Source organism: Microcaecilia unicolor, chromosome 1 (genome assembly GCF_901765095.1).
Source record: "Microcaecilia unicolor chromosome 1, aMicUni1.1, whole genome shotgun sequence".
Taxonomy (NCBI): Eukaryota; Metazoa; Chordata; class Amphibia; order Gymnophiona; family Siphonopidae; genus Microcaecilia; species Microcaecilia unicolor.
In genome coordinates this window covers 295,947,831-295,970,184 of record NC_044031.1, presented here as the reverse complement: position 1 = coordinate 295,970,184, position 22,354 = coordinate 295,947,831, and the positions used below count along the sequence as shown (strand labels likewise).

General features: G+C 46.3%; 1 long non-coding RNA gene across 1 annotated transcript; it reads right to left on the bottom strand.

Annotated features, from left to right (window-relative positions):
• Positions 1–2,981: 2,981 nt before the first annotated feature.
• Positions 2,982–22,029, bottom strand: LOC115460218. Its single transcript, XR_003940421.1, has 3 exons — positions 21,877–22,029; positions 7,311–7,314; positions 2,982–2,991 (listed from the first exon to the last, which is right to left on the bottom strand). It is a non-coding gene; the product is annotated as an uncharacterized LOC115460218 (long non-coding RNA).
• Between the last annotated feature and the right edge of the window lie 325 nt (positions 22,030–22,354).

Genomic DNA, 22,354 nt, shown 5'->3' with positions numbered 1-22,354 from the left:
GTAGGGAAGTATTTCTCCCAGTCATGGTCTCCCATTTCCACAAAAGTCATTAGCATACGCTTTAATGTTCCATTAAAACTCTCCACCAATCCATTAGTTTCAGAGTGATGTGGTGTGGTACATACAGATTTCACTCCACAGTGTGCCCACAAATTCTGGATCAGCTCACACATAAACTGTGTCCCTTGGTCTGAGAGTATTTCTCAAGGATATCCTACCCTGGAAAATATTTCTAGCAGAGCAGTGGCAATTTTATCTAATTCTATGGAGGATAAGGCTACTGCTTCAGGATATCTGGTAGTAGCAAAGTCCACCACTGTCAATATATATCTTTTCCCAGTCCCGCTAGGGACAGCTAGAGGCCCCATATTATACACAGCTATTTTCTCAAAGGGCTCACTGATAATGGGTAAAGGTTTCAGGGGAGCTCAGGGGTGATCTTGGGTCTTACCCACTCTTTGGCACACATCACAGGTTTGACAATAGTCAGCTACGACTTGAGATACTCCCGGCCAATAGAAGTTCTGTGTCAATCTAGTGCATGTGCTTGTCACCCCCTAATATCCTGCTAGTGGAATATCATGTACAATCTATAGGAGTTGTTCCCTGTATGCCCTGCTTGCCTGCTGTCCAGGGCCTATTAGGATTAACAGGATTAGTCTCTCTGTACAACTAGTTCCCTTTCCTTAGAATATGATATGTACAAGTCTCACTGATTGGTTGACTAGTCCTCTGCCTCAGGGCTTCCAGGTCAGGGTCAGAGCGCTGTGCTTCTTGAAAAGTATGTCTCTGACCTATATCAGTATCCATATCTGGAAGGGTATCTGCTGGTGACTGACAAATCAAGGTCAACAGTCTGATCAGCAGGTGTGTCAGTTAAGTCAAGCTGTTCCACACTCATGGCCCTGGACACCTCTGGAACTGGTGCTACTGGAAGCACTGGAGCGCCTCCTTCTGTCACTTGGTCAGCTGGTCCTACCTGGACTGGCTCACGATCTGGAACTGGAGAGGTGATCTTTGCTGCTTCTGCTTGCTGGGACACCCAGACCTGACTACGGGTCACCATAGTGGAAATGCTGACTCCGCTATCAAGGGTAATGTTCATTGTACCCATGTCGATCCCACATAGCATTGGTATCAGTATGTTTTTCATTATGCCTACTTCTCTGTATCCAGGCTTGGTACCCCAATCCACAAATACTTGAGCAATAGGTACAGTCTCTCTGGATCCATTAGCTAGCACTACCTCTGGAGTGCACCCTGGTAGAATAGCATCTTCTGGCACTAGCTCTCGTCGTAACAAAGTCATGCTAGATCCAGTTTCCAAAAGCCCAGCCACTTGGGTCTGGTTCACAGTTACTGCAGTGCTGAAGTGTTGTGGAAATCTGTTTCCTTGCTTGATGAATGGCCAGTAACTTTTTGTGCTGCAGCAACTGTGTGGGTCTCCTTCATGGTACTGGAGCCACCCACGTAAACCGCCAGCCTTGGTGCAGGAACTGGAATGCTCTTTAGTATAGGCTTGGGATTATCTGGGCAATCTGCTTTCAAATATCCTGTATGCCCACACTGGAAACAAGGATGTTTATGCCTAAAGTCTTTGGGCTTTTGGGCAACACTGGAGGGTTTTCTGACAGCCTCTAAAGTTGCAGGAATATTTGGCTTAGGACCCTGGCTACCCTTAGATCCCGACTGCTGTGGATAAGACAAGGGTGTAGCCAGACCTTGACGGAAGTGGGGGACACCACCACCCCACCACCGCCTCCGCCGCAGTCGCCCCACACCCACCCCCAACCCCAGAGCTGCACAATCCGTCCTTGGCTGGTGGGGTCCCCAACCCCCGCCAGCTGAAGCGTTTGTCCCATGCTGGTCTCGCATTGTCTGTCCTGCTCTGTTCTCAATCACGCCATGCACGCTCATATTAATGAAACTGGGCATGCATGCTCAGTTTCACTAAACGAGTGTGCATGTAGCTACTGAGAAGAGCAGGGTAGGCAATGCAACGAGACCAGTACAGGACAAATGCTTTAGCTGGCAGAGGTTGGGGACCCCCACCAGCCAAACTGGGGGCTCCACCCCCGTGCCCCCTCCCCCACCGTAGCTATGTCACTGGAATAAAGATGGCTTCTCTTTGCCATCCGGGATGGTTAGCCATAAAGATGTCAGCCAACTCAGCCGCTTTATCTGGAGTATGGGGCTGGTGATCTTGAACATGTTCCCTTACCTCTGTTTGAGAATACTGAAGAAACTGCTCTAGGAACAGGGCTTTTTTTGAGGGGGTACTTGGGGGTACTGAGTACCGGCACCTTTTCCATTGTCTGCTAAAATTGACCCATGGTTCCCAAGTTTTAATGAAAGAGCTCAGGCTCTACACACCAATTCTGTCTTAACATAGATTCTGTGACTGGTTGCAGGGGGCCTGGCTGCTGTGGGGTGGGTCTCTCAGTGATAACCCCACCCCTGAAGGGTGGTCTGGCATTTGAGTACCAGCACCTTTTTCACTAGAAAAAATGCACTGTCTAGGACCATCAGGTTTTGGCAGTCCTCCAGGGCTTTAACTTCAACTCCACTGAGCCACCACTGATGCTGGTATCTTAGCTGAATCACAAACTCGCTATGGGTATTATCCACCCCCTTTTGCAAAGTCTGGAACTTTAGTCTATAGGTCTCATGGGTAATAGCATAACGGTTCAACAAAGCTTTGTGCATCTCCTCAAATTGTGAGCACATTTCCATGGACAGTCCTTGGAACGCCTCAGGTGCTCTACCAGTGAGCTTTCCTCCCAGATAGCGCATCCAGTTTTTCTGAGGAATCTCATTGAGGCGGCAAAGTTTTTCGAAGGCAGTTAGATATTCATCAATGTCTCCTCGGGTATCATCAAACTGCAAAAACAAGTTGGGCCCAATCCGTGCAGTGGATCCTGTTTCTGGCCTCGGCAGAGGGGCTGGGCTGGAACTTTGGCTATGAGCCATTTCCATCTCCAGTTTAATTTTCTGCAGCTGGAATTCCCACTCATGCTCCTCACATTGCCGCTGGAATTCACTCTCTCGCTCCTCCCGCTGCCATTGCTTTTCCTATTCCTCTCATCACTAGCGCTCTTCCCGTTCCTCACACCGCAGTTGCTTTAGCCGCTGTTGCTTCATCATGTAGATCTGCCAGATTTCAGCTGGTGTGGCACCTGGACCTGCCAACACAGGGGCCATTGTCCACAAGGAATCTGGTCTCCTCTCAGGAGAACTCTGCACAGGCCTATCCTGCATCTCCTCCTTGTTGATGCCATCCGGTTGCTCTTGTGTTAGGCCAGGGATCTCCAGTGTCTGCTGGCCGCTGCCAGTCACCATCATCACAGTGTTAATCTCCTAACACTACAAAAAAATACTAACAAAGAAAAAAATCCCCCATTCCACCCCAAAAAACCCCCACAACCACATTCCCCCCAACCACACCCAAATATCTTTCCCCATTCCCCCCAACCACACCCAAATATCTTTCCCCTCCATAAAAAACCCTAAACTGTCTCTAACTGATAAGAAAATAGTCTGTAAACAACCAGGTCTTAAGTCATTTATTAAAACCCAAATAATCCTGAACATGAGCACCTGAGTCCAAATAAAAATGTACCACTGTCCTGCTGATTAAATGCAATCTGTTAATGGCAAGTCAATGCAAATTCTCAAAAATATGCATTTCTCTACCTTAGGCACTTTCAGTCTCCACTTTTTCAAATGTAGGCATTCGATCAGTCTTTTCTGGAGTGGCCTTTTAGCTTTCTAACATAAATCAACTGACAAGGACAGAAATGACATATCACAAAATTAGAAGCCCTGTCTGTGAAAAATATAAATTCATTGGTTTGTGCAGTAAAAGTGCATACCAAGCACTGCAGACATTTAAAGTGACCCATCACTAATTTTCAACTTGCCATTAGTACAAAATACCCACTAATATTTGCATTTCCTTTTTCTGCAGGCATATTTGTCATAATATAAAATAATATTGCTTAGATCTGAAAATTCACATACACGCACACACACATTTTTTTCTTGTGAGTCTAATCACTCCCTCTGAGAACACCTTCTTTAAATCCAGTTAACGTGTGTCATGTGGAGCAACCTGCCTATAGAACGGGAGTCCTTTTATAAAGCTGTGGTAGAAAGTGGCCTTAGAATGCACCTTACATGGGCCATTTTTAACTGATGGAAATGGCCGATTTTCCATTTTCCAAATTAATGGTCATCAGTGGCGTTCCTAGGGGGAACGGACACCCGGCCCCCCCCCATGCACACCCCCCCCATGCAGCGCCCCCCCCCCCCCCCCGGTGAAAGACCCCCCCTGCGAAAGAGCCCCCCGGGTGCATGCCGCTGGGGGAGGGGTGCCGCAGCACGCGCCTGCTGCGAGTTTACTAACTTCTCTCGTTCGCTGCAGCTCCCTCTGCCCCGGAACAGGAAGTAACCTGTTCCGGGGCAGAGGGAGCTGCAGCGAACGAGAGAAGTTAGCGAACTCTCACAGCAGACAAGCGCCGCGGCACCCCCCAGCGGCGTGTACCCGGGGCGGACCGCCCCCACCGCCCCCCTTGGTACGCCACTGATGGTCATACACTATTATTATCATTACCATGTGACTATTAACAAAAATTAGTGTGTGAGTCCTTTCCCCCACCTATTTTGTCGGCGTTAACGGCTCATGGTAAACCCTTTTAAGCTGCAGTAAGCACACACCAGTGCTTATCTCAGCTTAGTAAAAGGAGCCATTGGGGCAGATGATCAAAAGCTCCCACTACAGTGCTCTAAAAATAGCGCTGGAACAGCACAGGGCTTTACCTCCCCTATGATCAGAGATAATAGCATGCACATTTAAGCACCTAATAAGAAAAAAAGCCCTGGTGGCCTAGTTGCCCCATTCTCCCCCACCCCCATACCTAACTGGTGGAGGAGGGAGTAGCACACTCCCTCCTTTATTCAGTGCTGTCTTTAAAATGGTAGCATTCATTATTGCTTTAAAAGGAGTGAAGCCTGTGAAAACTGGGATTACTTTAATCAGTGGGATCTGAATTAGAGACTTAAGTATATGTATTGTTAAATAAATTCTGGTTTTTCAAAAGAGAAAGAATGTAATCAGATGTATTATTTCTAACTAATATTGGATAATAAGTATGTTTTCAATTAAATGAATTGACTATACACCGTATTAGGCTTGAAGAAGCCAACCAGATGATCAATGTGGAATAATGAATTAGATGAGTAATATCTGGGGGGAAACAGGTTAATGCCACATTTTTTTTTCTGTTTACTGTTTAATTGATCTCCTTGTCTTGTTTCACTCTCCCTATTTAGTGGTCTAAGGAAGAGAATAGAATTACCTGATTGAAATAATTCCTATATATTACCTTCTCTGTATTTCTGGCAAGTTCTTTTATCGCTTGTAAAAATTTAAATGGTTATAAATAAAAAAAATGTTTTAAATGGTAGCACCCAGCCCTGCCCAGTGCATCCTAGTATGCACTGGGCAGGGCTTCACTACCATATTTTCAAGACGGCATTGAAGAGAGGAGGGAGTGTGCTACTCCCTCCTCCACCACTAAGGTACAAGGGGCTATGATTATGGGGCGATAGCAAACGCGGGCGCTAGTACGGCGCTATTGGCCTCTAGCATCTACATTTGCTTCTGATCATCGGCACCTTAGTGAGGAAGAACAATTTACATCTCAATAACAACCCACAAAACTGGCTCCCAAGAGATAGTAACATATATGACCAGAGGCATAGCTAGCTGGGGCACCAAGGGAGCAACCGCTCCCCCAATTGGACTTCTGATGGCACTGGTGCCTATTTTTCAGGTGATCTGTCGTATCTCCACAGTGTGCATGTACGCCTCTCCACTCCCCCTGGCATCACAATCTGGCTACGCTTCTGCATATAACACTAATGCCTTTGTTTACTAAGGTGCTCTATGGGCACGTTAGCATTTTTAACACACGTAAATGTTTACACGCGTTAAACGCTAACACGTCCATAAAAATGTATAGGCGCAGTAGCGTTTAACGCACCTTAAATTTAAGGGTGCATTAGAAACGCTAACATAGCTTAGTAAACATACCCCTAAACCTTGCATGAGGTTTCTTTATTATTCAGTGTTCCCCTGTTAAAAATAATTGTGCTTGACTACCTGTAATCTGTATGAAAGGGAAAGTATTGTTTAATCAGAAAATTCCCCTAATATATTCACTCATGCCCATGTGCCTGTGCAAAGATTCTGCAGATAGAAAAGCAAATAAGTCCTATGCCCTGGTTCTCACTGTCTTCCTAGATGGCCACAGGAAGAACAGGACGATGAATTTTTGCAGAATGTTTCCCACTGCGTTGAGGATACTTCTGCTTTTCATCCTCAGCTTCTAGGAGATGCAATCCAGTAAATCACTGTCCACACAAAAGAACTCGAAACACATGCTCACACAGCATGCCATTTACTGAGTATGATCATTCTGTCTCCTCTGTTATCTTTTCAGAGGTTACTGGCACATGAATGGACTACTGTTAACAGGCTTGTACCATGCTTTGGCATCTGAGACCCATACACCCCAACTTGTATATAGCATCCTCTTCTATGAGATCATTAACAGGGTAGTGTGCAACTTCAGCCTATTAGCTTCAATCTTTTTGCATTTCTTCAACAGAGTTTATCATAATGAACTGCTGTATTGTAACTGATGTACTCAGTGGCGTTCCTAGGGGGGCTGACACCCGGGGCGGAGCCCCCATGCGCCCCGCCCCCCGGAACAGCACGACGCCCCCCCCCCCTGGAGAAGGAACCCCCGATCCCCCAGCGAAAGAACCCCCCCCGGGTGCACGCCGCTGGGGGGGGGGGTGTGCCACGCACCTGCCGGCTCTTCGTTTCATGCTCCCTCTGCCCCGGAACAGGAAGTAACCTGTTCCGGGCCAAAGGGAGCATGAAATCGAAGAGCCGACAGGCACGCGGCACCCCCCCAGCGGCGTGCACCCGGGGCGGACCGCCCCCACCGCCCCCCCCCCCTTGGTACGCCACTGGATGTACTGTGAAAGTCCTATATTTGGTGGGCTTTTTTGCACAGTTTAGAGATAAATTTATAAAGAGGGGCATAATCGAATGGGGCGCCCAAGTTTTCCTAAGGGCGTCCTCGCAGGACATCCCCGTGAAGGGGTGGGGAACCCGTATTATCGAAACAAGATGGTCGTCCATCTTTCATTTTGATAATACAATCGGGGACGCCCAAATCTCGACCTTAGAGATCGTAAAAAGGACCAAGTAAAGTCGCCCAAGTGTTCATCAGGGACACCCTTCTTTTCTCCATTATCGGCTGAGGACGCCCATGTGTTAAGCAGGCCCCACTCCCACTTTCGCTATGCTTCCAACACCCCCGTGAACTTTGGTCATCCCCGTGATGGAAAGCAGTTGAGGACGCCCAAAATTGGCTTTCAATTATGCTGATTTGGGCGATCCTGGGAGAAGGACGCCCATCTTCCAATTTGCATCGAAAGATGGGTGCCCTTCTTTCAAAAATAAGCCTGAAAGTCATTTCTGGACGTATGTGGCCGCCTATGCACACAAATGACCCGATATAAAATTCCAACTAGTGTTTGGACACAATGAGCAAAGTTTGTATAAACATGCATAGACCATAAAATATGCTAATTTATTCCCAGACTAATCTAGGCACTTATGTGTTTTTAGAAAATAGCACCTGATTATGTTCCTCTCTGTGGAAACAAAATCAATCGTGAAATCTTCTCAAACTACATGTCAAATATGATATATGGAATATTGACAAGCAGTATAATGGATACACAATGAATCAAACTGATAGGTAACATAAAGATGACATCAGCATTCACTATTCGGTTACACCAGCTCATACTCCACACATGCCCAGCCCCAAGCACATTCCAGGGGACATTTTAACTCTCTTTACAACAGTGGCATAGCCATAGGTGGGTCTGGGTGGGCAGGCGTCTGCTTAATCTGTGCTTAGACCTAGGGGTGTAGCCAGACCTTGAGGTGGGAGGGGGCCAGAGCCCAAGGTGGGGGGGGGCACGTTTTGGTCCACTGTCCCGCCGTCGCCCTCCCTCCACCGCCTTGCTTCCCAGCCGCTTCTCACCCACTGCCGTCACTGTACATCTTGGCTGGTGGGGGTCCCTAAGCCCCACCAGCTGAAGCACCACCACCGCAAATACCTTGGCTGGTGGGGGTCCCCAACCCCTGCCAACTGAAGCCTTCATCCAGTGCTGGTCTCCGACACCACCACATTAATTGCCAGCACCAGAAACCCAGCGCTGGATGAAGGCTTCAGCTGGCAGGGGTTGGGGACTCCTGCCAGCCAAACCAGGGGCCCAGAGCAAATTTTGGGAGGAGGCCCAGGTCCCCATGGCCCCACATAGCTACGCCACTGCTTAGGCCCACTCAGTAGCAACACACCTTTGCACGCGTGAAAGCTGAGCATGCGCAGGGTCTAGCAGTGATGGTAGTTGAGGGACACTGCTACCTACTAGCAAGCTTGATAGGAGTTCCAGCCACCAAAAGGTCTTCAGCTGGTGGGGCTTCGGGATTCCCACCAGCTAAGTTATTTTTATTTTGAGTTGGTGGTGCAGCGAGGGTGAGGAGGAAGAAAAGCAGGGGGAGAGTCGGGGTATGGAGAAAATTTTGTGCCCACCCACTTTAGGCTCAGGTTCATCTAAAATTGACCATCTGCCTACCTCACTGCTATACAAAGACGGCTGCAGTTAAGATAAGGGGTTTGTAATGCACATCTGCATCGCTGCTTTTAAAGCAGAAAGTATCTTTATTACAGGTCACTTTTATTTTTAGGTCCAACCCATTGATCAGTAGCTTTAAAAAAAACAAAAAGCACTGTGTAAATTCCTCGACAGCTCCACCATATAACTAGAAGCTGTAAAGAACACCCTTTCAGTAAAGCCAGTGCTGCATCAGCCTACTACTACTACTACTTATCATTTCTATAGCGCTACTAGAAGTACGCAGCGCTGTACACTTGAACATGAAAAGACTGTCCCTGCTCGACAGAACTTACAATCTAATTAGGATGGACAAACAGGACAAATAAGGAAAATACTTAAGGTGGGAATGATAAAACAGACATAGCTACTGAACAAGTGACTTTGTAGTGTCAGTCCAGCTGTGTCTTGATAAAACAAGTCACTTGTACACTGTGATTTGAGGGGTCCTTTACCATAATTGAGGAGCAGCTCTTATAAGGGCTGTGTAAGGAAAACAGTTGTTGCTCCGTCTAATGAGCTGGTCTCCCAGGGTAACATCTAGCCCGCTAAAAATAGATGTGATTGGATGGTTCATCAAGGTTACTTGGCCCCTGCATCAATGTCAGCTCCATCTTCTTTCACAGATTTACAGGTCAGGCACAACAGAGTGTTCTTAAATCATGTCATATTCAGAATGACTGGCTAGGTTAAAGTTCAAGGGGGTTGGTTCTGATCATTTTGATAATGGTAGTATTTTCATATAAATACTTTTTATGATACTGGTTTGGGTAGAGGGCATTTCAGTCCTATTTTAACACATTTTTCAGATCTGTGGTGTACAAAAGTCATGGTGCTTTTAGAATATGTTTCACCTCCTGGAGTGGATGTTTCTCTTTTTAGACGTACAGCTAAGCTGCTGAGACTCTATGGGTTTCTTTCTTTTAAAAGGCTCAGGAGGTAACCTTGAGGACTGGTTCTTTTTCTTTGAATCACCGTCAATTCTGACGCTGCCTGCCCTGTGGCCTTGTTTCTCTTATTTAGAATGGTAATGACATGGTCCATGACATCTTTAGCAATGTTTTTTGCAGTGCTTGTCATGTGTGGTTTAATAATCTCAAAACTCCTTTCAGAAGTGGTATGTTGCTTTCTTTTTCTTTAAGGGCTATTGATAATTTCTTTAGCCATGCCTGTATGTATTTTTTCAAGTGTATGATCTAGATTAAATATTTTTTCAAAGGCTTTGGTCACTTCGTGGGCCAGTCTTTGTTTTTTTAAACTCACTGTTAACATGAATTTTGAAGAAGTTGTTGTCATGGGAAAGGTAAATATTTCAACTGAATCAGTTTGCCATTATGCATCCACTTCAACAGGATAACCTTGTTTCCTTTATAACACATCGTAGCAAGTTGGTGAAAATTATAAGAATCTTGGTCTTTAACCTATTCAGTTATGTCTTTTCTGTTCACTCTTTTATTATGTTTCTAGCAGCATAAAAAGGATGATTCATTCCTCCAAAACTCCCTATAGTTATAGGGTTATAGTAAAAATACATAAGTACTTAAGTATTGTCACACTGGGAAAGACCAAAGGTCCATCAAGCCCAGCATCCTGTTTCCAACAGTGGCCAATCCAGGTCACAAATACCTGGCAAGATCCCCCAAAAAGTAGAAAACATTCTATACTGCTTATCCCAGAAATAGTGGTTTTTCCCCCAAGTCCATTTACCGTATTTTTCGGACTATAAGACGCACCGGACCATAAGACGCACCTATGTTTTAGTGGAGGGAAATAGGAAAAAAAAAATTTCCTTTTTCCCTCCTCTAAAACCTAGGTGCTCCGGTGCGTCTTGTCCGAGTTCGGGATCGCCCTCCCCTACTCACGTCACGCGATGTTCTCTGGTGGTCTAGTGACGTTGGGGCAGGAAAGAGCCCCCTCTTTCCTGCCCAGCGCGCTGCTCTCCGTCCTCCTGTATGCTGCCTGACGGTCTCGGCGAGATTCAAAATGGCCGCCGAGACTTCAATTCAGCTTAGAGGGTACAGGGTTGACATGGCATAAATGGGCGCATCTAAATGTAGTTTAAGCTACACTCTTAAGCTAGTATTCTCTAAGAACACTTATGCGCTTAAGTGCTCTTTTAGAGGAGGCTCACAGACTGCATAATGTGGGCACCTAACTTGTAGCTCCTAGTTATAGAATTGCCCTCTTAAAGAGCAGTTCTATAATTGTTCACCCACTTTCACGTGCCCCTTGCGTACCTGGAAAGATCCCAAAAGAGTAAGTAGATTTTATGCTGCTTATCGTAGAAATAAGCAGTGGATTTTCACAAAATCCATTTTAGTAATGGCTTATGGACTTTTCTTTTAGGAAATTATCCAAACCTTTTTAAACCCTGCTAAGCTAACTGCTTTTACCACGTTCTCTGGGTTACACTAACATTCTACAATGGAATCTGGGTATCTAGCTGCCCTTATTAAATAAGTTGTTATCTTGCATCACCGGGACACCTGATTCTATAACTGGAAGACTCTAATTAGGGCCCACAGTAGGAGACTATTAAATAGAGGAACCTAGGTGTCTAGGTTCTGTTATAGAATACTAACCTAACTGACTATCAATGCACCTAAAATGTCAGTGCTTGCATGTACCAGTCATTGAGTTGGTGTAAGCATGTACCCAAGTGCAATAGGAACATATGTAAGATAAAGCATTCTGTAAGTTACGTGTACAAATGGAAACCCCACCCATGCTCTACCTCCTTGCAAATGCATGCTATATAAGTTAGGCGGGTACTTGCAGAATAACACTTAGGCACCATACTTGCATTTTTACGTGTAAATACGCACATAGGTGTGTAAATACTTCTGCAATAGCCCCCATTGCTATACCACTGATGGGAATGTTTAGGCTTATTCCTTTGGTCACATGGCATAGTCACCGTGACAACATGGAAGCTACCAGACATGCTTTAATTTTTTTCCTCTCTGATTTTAAAATATTTTTTATAGCTCTTGCCAGGGCTAGCCTTAGCAATTGCAGGATCCTATCAGGCTTATTTTCGAAAGAGAAGGGTGCCCAACTTTCGACACAAATCGGGAGATGGGCATCCTGCTCCCAGGATCGCCCAAATCGGCATAATCGAAAGCCAATTTTGGGCGTCCTCAACTACTTTCCGTCACAGGGACGACCAAAGTTCATGGGGGCGTGTCAGAAGCGTAGTGTAGGCGGGACTGGGGTGTGCTTATCACATGGACGTCCTTGGCCAATAATGGAAAAAAGAAGGGCATCTCTGACGAGCACTTGGCCGACTTTATTTGGTCCATTTTTTCTTGCGACCAAGCCTCAAAAAGGTGCCCAAACTGACCAGATGACCACCGGAGGGAATCGGAGATTACCTCCCCTTACTCCCCCAGTGGTCGTTAACCCCCTCCCACCCTAAAAAAAAACTTTAAAAATATTTTTCGCCAGCCTCAAATGTCATTCCCAGCTCCCTGACAGCAGTATGCAGGTCCCTGGAGCAGTTTTAGTGGGTATTGTAGTGCACTTCAGGCAGGTGGACCCAGGCCCATCCCCCCCTACCTGTTATACTTGTGGTGGTAAATGTGAGCCCTTCAAAACCCACCCGAAACCTACTGTACCCACATGTAGGTGCCCCCCTTCACCCGTAAGGGCTATGGTAGTGTTGTACAGTTGTGGGGAGTGGGTTTTGGGGGGTTTTGGGGGGCTCATCACCCAAGGTAAGGGAGCTATGCACCTGGGAGCAATTTGTGAAGTCCACTGCAGTGCCCCCTAGGGTGCCCAGTTGGTGTCCTGGCATGTCAGGGGGACCAGTGCACTACGAATGTTGGCTCCTCCCATGACCAAATGGCTTGGATTTGGTAATTTCTGAGATGAGCATCCTCGATTTCCATTATCGCTGAAAACCGGGGACGACCATCTCTAAGGACAACCATCTCTAAGGTCGACCTAAATGTTAAGATTTGGGCGTCCCCGACTGTATTATCGAAACGAAAGATGGATGCCCATCTTGTTTCGATAATACAGGTTTCCCTGCACCTTCCCGAAGACGTCCTGCGAGGACGCCCTGAGGAAAACTTGGGCGCCATGATCGACTATGCCCCTCAATGTAGACCAGCTTGAATGCCACCCAGGTGGTCCAGTATGTCCCCCCCCCCCCTCCTACCTTAAAATAGGCATTTCTCCAAAGAGGGTTCAGGGCAGCAGGAGTGATTCACATTGGCCATCTGCCACCAACCTCAAAGTCTGCTCTCTGCTGGGTCCCACCGTTGTGGAAGCAGGAAGTTACATTAGAAGGAGATGGGATGCAGTAGAGAACAGGCTCCGGGGTTGTCCACAGATGGCCTATGTGAATCGCTGCCTCTACCCTGAGCTCTCCATGGAGAAACAATGTTTTAAGGTAGGGTGAGTGGTGGCTGAAATGCAGTGGCACATGCCAGGGCACAGCCCCTATAACTGTGAGGTCCTGTGCAGCTGTCCCTGTAGTCCCTGCCTAAGGCTAGCCCTGGATCTAACTAAAAAGGTGCTTGTGATATAAAAACAAGTACTGTGTAAGTATCAGCATTCTTTTATTTTACTAAAACCTGACTCAAAATGCTGGCAGAGCAGATACATTAATAAGGAAGTATACATATTTTCACTGAAAGCCATCCTGCTAGGAAAAAAGAGAAGGGTGATTCTGTCACTGATATTATGTGAGAAGCAAAGTTTGTAAGGAAAAGAAAAATCCCTCTAACTCTTTTCTGTTCACTGATTTCTGATGCTTTCTAGCAGCCTGATGAAATGGATTTATTCCCTAAAATGTTCTTTTACCAAGCTTTCATGCTATATGTTTTCCAAGTATTCCCCCAACCAGTTAACAGACATTTAGTCTTACAGCATTCTTTTATTTCAGAAAGCTGGCTGGACAGACAGCTCATTAAATAATACACGTCTTCACTGAAAACCATCCGGCTAGGAAAAGATGGAGGGGTGATCCTGTCACTGCTTTGTAACAAATATAGACCGAAAGAGCTGAAAATGTCACTGCTATATCACCATTAACCCAGTAGCATTAAATGGATTTGGGGGTGTCAGGAATGCTATTTCCAGTGATGTCATCAAAAGTGACCATTTTTTGTGTCATCACTGAAAGCAGTAAGGTTCTTTTTTTTATTATATTGCACGTAGATGTGGTTAGGGGTGGGAGTGGGGATGTGGTGTAGATGAGAGGAGTCATTATTAGGGAGAGATGGTGGACAGAATTTGGTTGGAGTTACTCCCATTCAGAGGGGCCGGGCATGGATTGTGTGCTTGTGATACTGTGAGCAAGAGCAAGCTCGGAGCCCAGGTAAAGTGATACTACGCAGCAGGTTAGAGCGAGCAAAATTAGTGTTCATTAAAGGAGTTGAGAAAGGGGGTCCTGTTCAGTTCACATGGAAAGGAGAAATCAAGCGCAAAACCAATCTTTGAACAGAAGAATGTCCTCCGTGACCTGCTCCTGCAGGACCTCTGCATGCACTACAGTCTCTTCGTAAGGCTATACTACCTCTTGACTCTAGCCTGGTTCCCAGAGTTATCAGTACAGTTCTTAGTACTTCACCATCCAGCCTACCTCAGGCTGGATCCACTGTTGTGGTTCCTTTCCACAGGTACCTGATGGAGTGTATGCAATAGGTCAGTGGCGTTCCTACGGGGGCTGACACCCGGGGCGGATCGCCGAAGCGCCCCGCCTTCCGGGTGCAGCGCCCCCCCCCCCCCCGGAACAGCGCGACGCCCCCCCGGAGAAAAAAACTTCGATCCCCAGTGAACCCACCCCCCCCCCACCTGGGTGCACGCCGCTGTGGGGTGGTGTCGCATGCCTGCCAGCTCTTCGTTTTCATGCTCCCTCTGCCCCGGAACAGGAAGTAACCTTTTCCAGGGCAGAGCGAGCATGAAAACGAAGAGCCGGCAGGTGCGCGGCACCCCCCCAGCGGCATGCACCCGGGGCGGACCGCCCCCACCGCCCCCCCTTGGTACGCCACTGCAATAGGTCTTCACTCCTTCCCTCTGGGCCCTCTTAACCCCACTCTAGGCCTGCCTTTTATAGTTCCTGGTTTTGGCTCCACCCCTCCCTTCTCACTTTCTCCCTGGGCTAAGTGTTTTTAAGGTGGCTTGCAGTACCTCAGGGATCCTTTTTTAGGGTGAGGGGCAGTGTTCTGTATACCCCCTCAAAGTGGACGTGGTCAAACCCAGAAGTGAACACAGATTCGCAGATTGGCTGGCATCATCCTTACCTCACCTGTTAATCAGTTTCATAACATACAAATGTACAGTATGAAATTTAATAGAAACAGCTAAGTAATAATGCATTTTATACTCAAAGATAAATATAAAATATGTATTTCTAGATCTATATAGATAGATATCGAGATGAATATACACAGGGAGGGAGACAGAAGGAAAGAGATCTGTATCTATCTATCCATCCATATTCTAGACACTACTGAAATGTAATGTAGTAAGATTTGAAGTGAGCTGTTCAACTCTCACATTCTTTAGCTTTCTTTCCAAAAGAAAATAAACGCCAGGAAGAGTTTTGTAAAATAGTTGTGTATTTGTGTGCGTAAAATGCCCTTTCCCAGGGCACTTCATATAGAAGGTAAGATTTCACCTTCAGTTTAACAACAAGAGTAGGGTAAAAATTGGCTAGAACTCAGAAGTACACGCTTCACCGTATGTTGCGTTCCTCTCAAAAACGTTAGATTTGACTGCCTCTTTAAATTCTGTCAGGCTATCACCTACTAGAAATAGAGCGTTTTGTTGTGCTGGATCTTCACTGTGGAACTCATTACTATCTGAATTAAGTAAATACTTCCAGTTACATACTGTTTCATAAAGCTTTGAAGACTTGATTATTTGAGAAAGGATATGAGCTGAATCCAAAGTGTTATTTTATGTGATGTTTATTCTGTTTTATTTTTGTTATTATTATTAGTATCTTATCAAATATTATTTTATTGTAATTTGTAAACCACATTAAAACTTGTTAGTGTTAAGCAGTATATTAAATTTATCAAATCAAGTTAGATTCCAGATTTTTGAATGAGGGCAGAAAAGCCTACAAGACCCAAAGAAATCATATGCAGTCATTCGGAAAAAAAAAGTCTTCCCACTGGTAGTTCTGTTCCAAAATCAACTGTTTACAAAAAAATTAACAGAGATATTTTATTTAAGAGAAAGGTGTGTAATCCAAACAATATAGTTCATAGTACAAACAAGAAAAATACAGAGCCCAATACTCAACTGGTGGTGATCAGCGTTTTGCTGACCACCGGCTAGCGCTATGCCTAGAAATTCAATGCTAAGCCATTCTGGGCTCCAGCATTGAATTTCGGGGTATTCAGGGCATGCAAAAATATAGCCAGTCAAATGTGATACTCAGCAGTTAACTGACCATATTGAACCACATAAATCTAGGACTGACTTTTATGCAGTCCTATTTATGCAGTTACCTTGGCCAATTAACTGCTGAATTCAACCCAGAATGTCCCCAAAATAGCTGGATTGCATTGGGTGCTAACTGGACATTTTCCAGAACTATCTGGTTAAGTGCTGCTGAATATGCACAGTTAGCCCTGGACAGGGGATTTAAATGGCCAGGAGCCTCTCCTGACCATTTAAAACATTTTAAATATTGGGTCCACCAATCATAGTGCAATAATGCAGATTCTATGTGTTGTTCTGGTCTCCCTTACATCCAAGACTCTTCCAGAATCAGAAATACACTCAGTTGTTATTACAGAATCTCTCTTGTAGTTCCAGCAGCCCTTCAGCAATGATTCCCCTCTCCCGTTCTTGAAATGAGCTTCTGCCAAAAGTTGCACTCATGGTATGTTCAATGATCTCCTTCTCAAACATCGGATTCAGCCCACACTACTAGAGATCTTGGATCACAAAAATGATTTGCAGAGTTGAGCTTTCCTCTATTTATGAAGAGAAAAGTGAAAACTCTGAAACTGTAGAAAAATACTTGGAAACAGTCCCACTAGATAAATGGGCCTCCCATCAGCAAAATGTGAAAAGTTGGAGAAACACTTCTAAAGAGCAGATTTGCATCTTTGACATAGGCATCACTATGGGATGACAAGGAGCGGCAAGTACCACCCCCCAAAAAATGGCTTGCCAGCCCTTTGCCAACCGAGTTTCACCATGCATGTGGATAGGCACTTTCTACCTACCCATCCCCTGAAGTCCAATATCTCTTACTCTTCCTCTCCTCCCGGTGTAGACTGCTACCTTCTCCCTCCCTCCTCCCCTCCCCCCCACCCCAGTGGTCCTTCAATCTTCCAATACATTATAGGCAATGTCAGTGATTGATACATGCTGCTGCCGGCCACCTCTTGATATCTTCTCCCTGGGCTCTCTTTCGCACCCCACCTCCTCTGATGCAAATTCTGCTCCCATGCAGTGGGGATGCAACAGATAGAAGTCTTCAGGAGGTGGCAAGCAGCGGCCTGTCTCAATTGCTGACTGTGATGAAACAGTAGGTTTTCAGGCATATGAATTGTAAATAAATAATTTCATTAAAATGTATTTCTTCTAATTAGCCAGTAGATGATACTTGTTTTCAGTTTTCAAGCTGTTGCAGAAAAAGATTATTTTCTCTTTTCCAATACAGCCTTGAGAAAAGGGGAACTTGTAGTACTATTGGCCAGATACTTTCAACGGTTGGTGCTCTGGGCTCTGATTGGTTCTGGACTTCAAATCTAGCCTGGAGGTATTGGATCTTTTTCAATCTCAGTGTGAGGGTACAGAGGAGAAACATCTCTGTCCTGAGATCCTGTTCAAGGCTTGTGAACAGTTAAGTTCTTGAACTCCCCAGCTGCTACCCAGGTAGTAACAAGTGTTAGTTAGTTTTAATATTAATCCTTGTTTTGGTTATCTGTTATTGCTTGCTGTTCTTTTCCATCTGGTTTTTCAGACATTCATTGTTCAACTTTTTCATGATAATAAACCTATAGTTTATTAGCTCTGATGTCCTGGACTGACTAAGAATCCTGGTTTGTGTTTTTGGGTCTGAGGGTGCTTTCTAGAAACTGTGGGTTCCCTGGAGTGTGGTCCCATTGTCCTAGAAATCACTGGGGAATAACTTGAGAGTGAGAGACTAGCCCAGAGGCTAGTGGGACCCAGCCGGTGGAAGGAGGGTGGTATAGAGCATGAGCCCATGTGCAGGCGAGTCTGGGCTGGGCTGGGAAGACCCTTCAGGTGGCTGCAGGGTAATCCCAGGTGGGTGCTAGGTGTTTCATGACATTGCTGGCATTGCTGGCAATAGTATTTAAATCTTGGAGGACTAAAGGGGGGAAGGAGGAGGAAAGGAATAGAGAGAGATACCGGACTGCATGGGGGAGGGGGAGAAAAAGATGCTGCACCTGCGGGGGGAGGGAAAGGAAAGGAACAGGGAGGAAGAGAGCTTGGATGAGAGGGTGGGAGGTTACAGTGGAGAGAAGATAGAGATCAAATGAGGAGATGGGGAAGATTTAAGGAGAGACGCTGGTGCAAGGAAGGCAAGGGTAGGAGAGAGAGAGAGAGAAAGAGGGAGGGAGAGAGATGCTAGGATGGGGGAGAGAGGGGAAAGAGAGAGATTGGTTAGGAGGGAAGAACGAAGAGATAGATGTTGGACTGTGTGGAAGGAGGCAGGGGGAGAGAGGGAGAGAGATTCTAGCCCTGGGGTAGGGGGTCTAAGAGAAAGGGAAGAGAGGGGGAGAAGCTGCATATGAGAAGAGACAGGAACCCAGAGGGGTGATGGGGACAAAGAGGAAAGGTGCTTTAGGTACAGGGACAAGCAGATGTTAGGACAGATAGGAACATAGAGGGAATGATGGTTGACATGGAGAGAGAAGAAATGTCAAATAGACTGGAAACTCTGGAGAAAGCAGAAGATGGATAGGACCCAGGAGTGGGGGGGGGGGGGGGGGGGGGGGGGGGGGGGGGGGGGTAGAAGAGCAAAGCTCCTGATGACTGGAACTCAGGGGTGAGGGGTACAGGAATAGAGCAGCAGATGACTGGGATTTGGTAATTGATTTATCAGCCTAACATACATCTGTGAAACATTAGAGTGAAATCCATTAATTTTTTCTACTTATCTCAGATTTCTTTGGTATATCTTGAGAACTTTTTCACAGTTCTGGAGAGAATTTACAAGATTCAATGCAGATGTGTCATAGATGTTTTGGTACTTGGAAATCAATTATCAAATCTGTTAATTGCACACCCTGAAAATTGGCCTCTGCTCATACTCCATTACAGAATTGCCAATTACAAGTGTTTACTATGTTTAAAATCATAATAATAACATGTTGGTAAAACAATTCAAATCTTGAATATTTTTGCAGATTTCTGAGTTATGCAGCAGATGCATTAACCTATAAGATTTTCCAAAGGCTGTTGGTAATTTTGCATAAAAGTTTGCTCCCAATTTAAGGAGCTCTTTTATTAAGCTGCATTAAGTGCTCCTATGTACTTAAGAATTCACTCAAGGCGGTGTACAGTAAGAATAAATCAAACATAAGCAATAGACAATTACAGCAGTAAAAATATTCAAACAACAATACAAAGTATAGCATAGTATACCATCGGAATCAAAATCATGAAATAAGTTCTTTAAAAAGTTCCTGAAGCAGCGATGTTTATCGCGAAACAAGACGTACTTGTCGAAAAATTAATATGAAAAGAAGAAGGGAATGGAGCAGCAAGGAGAACCGAATACACACAAGCTGTCCCGTCCCGGAGCCTTACCTGGGCTCCCGCGGCGGGGAGCGATGGTCAACGGAGCCCGCGGGACCCAGTGCGGCGAAGCCGAGCCGCAGACGGGGCCGGCGCTGCCGCAGGTCGGTCCGAGGCCGGCGATCCGCTGGAGCGAACGCCGGCCTCGGAGAAGAGAATAAGCTGGCCAAGATGGTGGCGCCGGCGTCATCGCTTCCCTGCTCCGGAGCGGACCAGCGAGCAAGCTCCGCCTACTCGCGCCGGATTGGGGCATTGATGTGGAGACTCCGCCTGCAAGGCAGGCTGGCCAATCCAGGCGTCCCTTGCCTGCCAAGGCCAGCGGGATTGGCTCCTGCTGTTGAGAGGGGATGGACTGGCGGGAGATTTAAACCACGGAACGGGAAGGGTCCAGTGCTTCCGTTTCAGATGTCAGAAGCCAACACAGTGGATCTCGGAGTGTTATACCTTCAGAGACTGTGTTCCTCTTCAAGCTAGCCGTCCTTGCAAGCCACCATCAGAGACTGTGTTCCTCTTCCAGCTAGCCGTCCTTGCTAGCCACCTTCAGAGACTGTGTTCCTCTTCCAGCTAGCCGTCCTTGCTAACCACCTTCAGAGACTGTGTTCCTCTTCAAGCTAGCCGTCCTTGCTAGCCACCTTCAGAGACTGTGTTCCTCTTCCAGCTAGCCGTCCTTGCTAGCCACCTTCAGAGACTGTGTTCCTCTTCCAGCTAGCCGTCCTTGCTAACCACCTTCAGAGACTGTGTTCCTCTTCAAGCTAGCCGTCCTTGCTAGCCACCTTCAGTGACTGTGTTCCCTTTCAGTGCTAGCCGTCCTTGCTAGCTGTCTGCAGAGACTGTGTCCCTCCTCAGTGCTAGCCGTCCTTGCTAGCTGCCCTTCAGAGACTGTGTTGCTGACTACCAGCCAGGCCGGCCGTCACCCCGCGGTTCCAGCAGTCCCGCTGGCCGCCTGCAGCTAGGGGCTCAACCCTTGGTGAACGGCGGTCGCCGCGGGTGAAGATTCAGGGTGCGCGGCTGTCCTCTGAGGTCTTGCGGGACCTCAGGGAACCTAAGGGCTCACCAATAACCGAAACAGGACACAAGCCAGTAAAAAACATAACCGCAAAGAACTCATGAACAGGAGACGCTGATGAAAAGAAAAGAGAGCGTTTACCAGCCGGCTAGAGAAGATCAAAGATACCAGCTAAGTGTAACAGATTGGGGATTGAGGGGAGAGTGTGGTTATTAAGTAGTAGTAAATTAATGAGTGTATTGGGATGTGAGATAGAAAAGTATTTTGCGAAGGCAGAAAGATTTTTGATGTATGATGGATAGTATGTGTTGACACAGGACAGCTAATGTATAGAAGGATCATTATTTTGTCATGTTTGGGTTTTTCTCAAGATGAGGTTTTTTTTCCCCAGCATGGTTTAAAATTATGATAATTGGATATTAAGGACCTATGATAATAACAACCCCACAAAGTCCCTGGAATCCTCTAATTAAGGTTCTGTTTCACCAACTGGTGATAGACCAGGGGTGGAGGTGTTGAGGTCAGATTGTTAAACAAAAAATATAGATTAATATATATCTTTGATGGTCCTGGTTAACACATCTGAAGATCCTTGGGAAAGGGAGAGATTATAGATTATAGTATACTACTTACAATGTCAACACAATCTATATTAATAATTCTCACCTCAAACATTCTGAAGCTCACTCTGTGGCAGGGAACCCTGGAGCCCTGCACTTAGGCTGTCACCACTCACTGTCACTCATGCACCACTCTCACTGATAGACCCACCCACAGCCACGCCCCTTCCACACATAATTGCCTACCTCAACGTTCTAATGAAGCTGCAACTTCCGGTTTGTGAGGTGCCAGAGATCGGAATTTAGCCCCATTACTATTTGCCCCGCCCTCGCGTCAAACGTTATGACGTTGAGGGCGGAGCTATGACACTTGACCAATGGCATCGCTCCTCCCTCAACGTCATCACGTTTGACTCGAGGGCGGGGCATACATCGATGTACTACGCAACGACGATTGGAGGGAGTAAGCCAGGCAGGCTGTACATAATCTTTTGCTAAATTGTTTTCAATACCGTTTGCTATTATTTTTGGTGAACTAAAATGGCAGCATCCGGACAAGCTCCGCCTACTGGCTTCAGCTCATATAATGGACTACATAGGATCATCCCGTCTTCTGTTTTAATCCAACCTCCTTGGCTAACACGTCTTAGTAAACGGAAGGGTATCAAGTGAGGGTCACACACTTGCTGTGTCTCCGGAGGTATAGCTGTAGGGGGAGCTCCACCTCACACCGGACCCTCCATCTCCCTCCCCCTTTGCTCTTTACCCTCTTGCACGCCTTTCCTCGATGTCTCCAGGGTGGTCTACTGTCCTTTTCCTGGCTCGGTAGCTGCCCAGGCTGTAACTGTTCCCTGCCGTCACCATGAGGAAGTTGAGTAAAGACAGCAAACAGCGGCTCCAGCATCTGTTCCGCTGCGGGCAGTTCGCTCTCCGTTGGGGCTTCATCCCCTCCATCCTCTATCTGGGTGAGTGCGAAGGCGGTCTTCCTCCCGCAGCAGCCGGTGTAACGTGTAATGAGGGCGGGGTGAGGAGACGACATGCGCCCAGGCTTCCTTTTCCTATCACATTCAATGAAGTTACACCTTACCAATGAAATAAGTAAAGTGGTCAAAATAAGAAGATGGGGTTTATTATACAACATCAAAGGAAATGATGGAAGAACAGACAACTTTATGGGGTGGTGGTGTCACTGTTAAGGTTATATGTTTCTGGCCCGCTCAGATATGTTTTAGGGGTCCTTTTTACTAAGCTGCGGTAAAAGGGGGGCTCTGCTGGCTTCTTCATC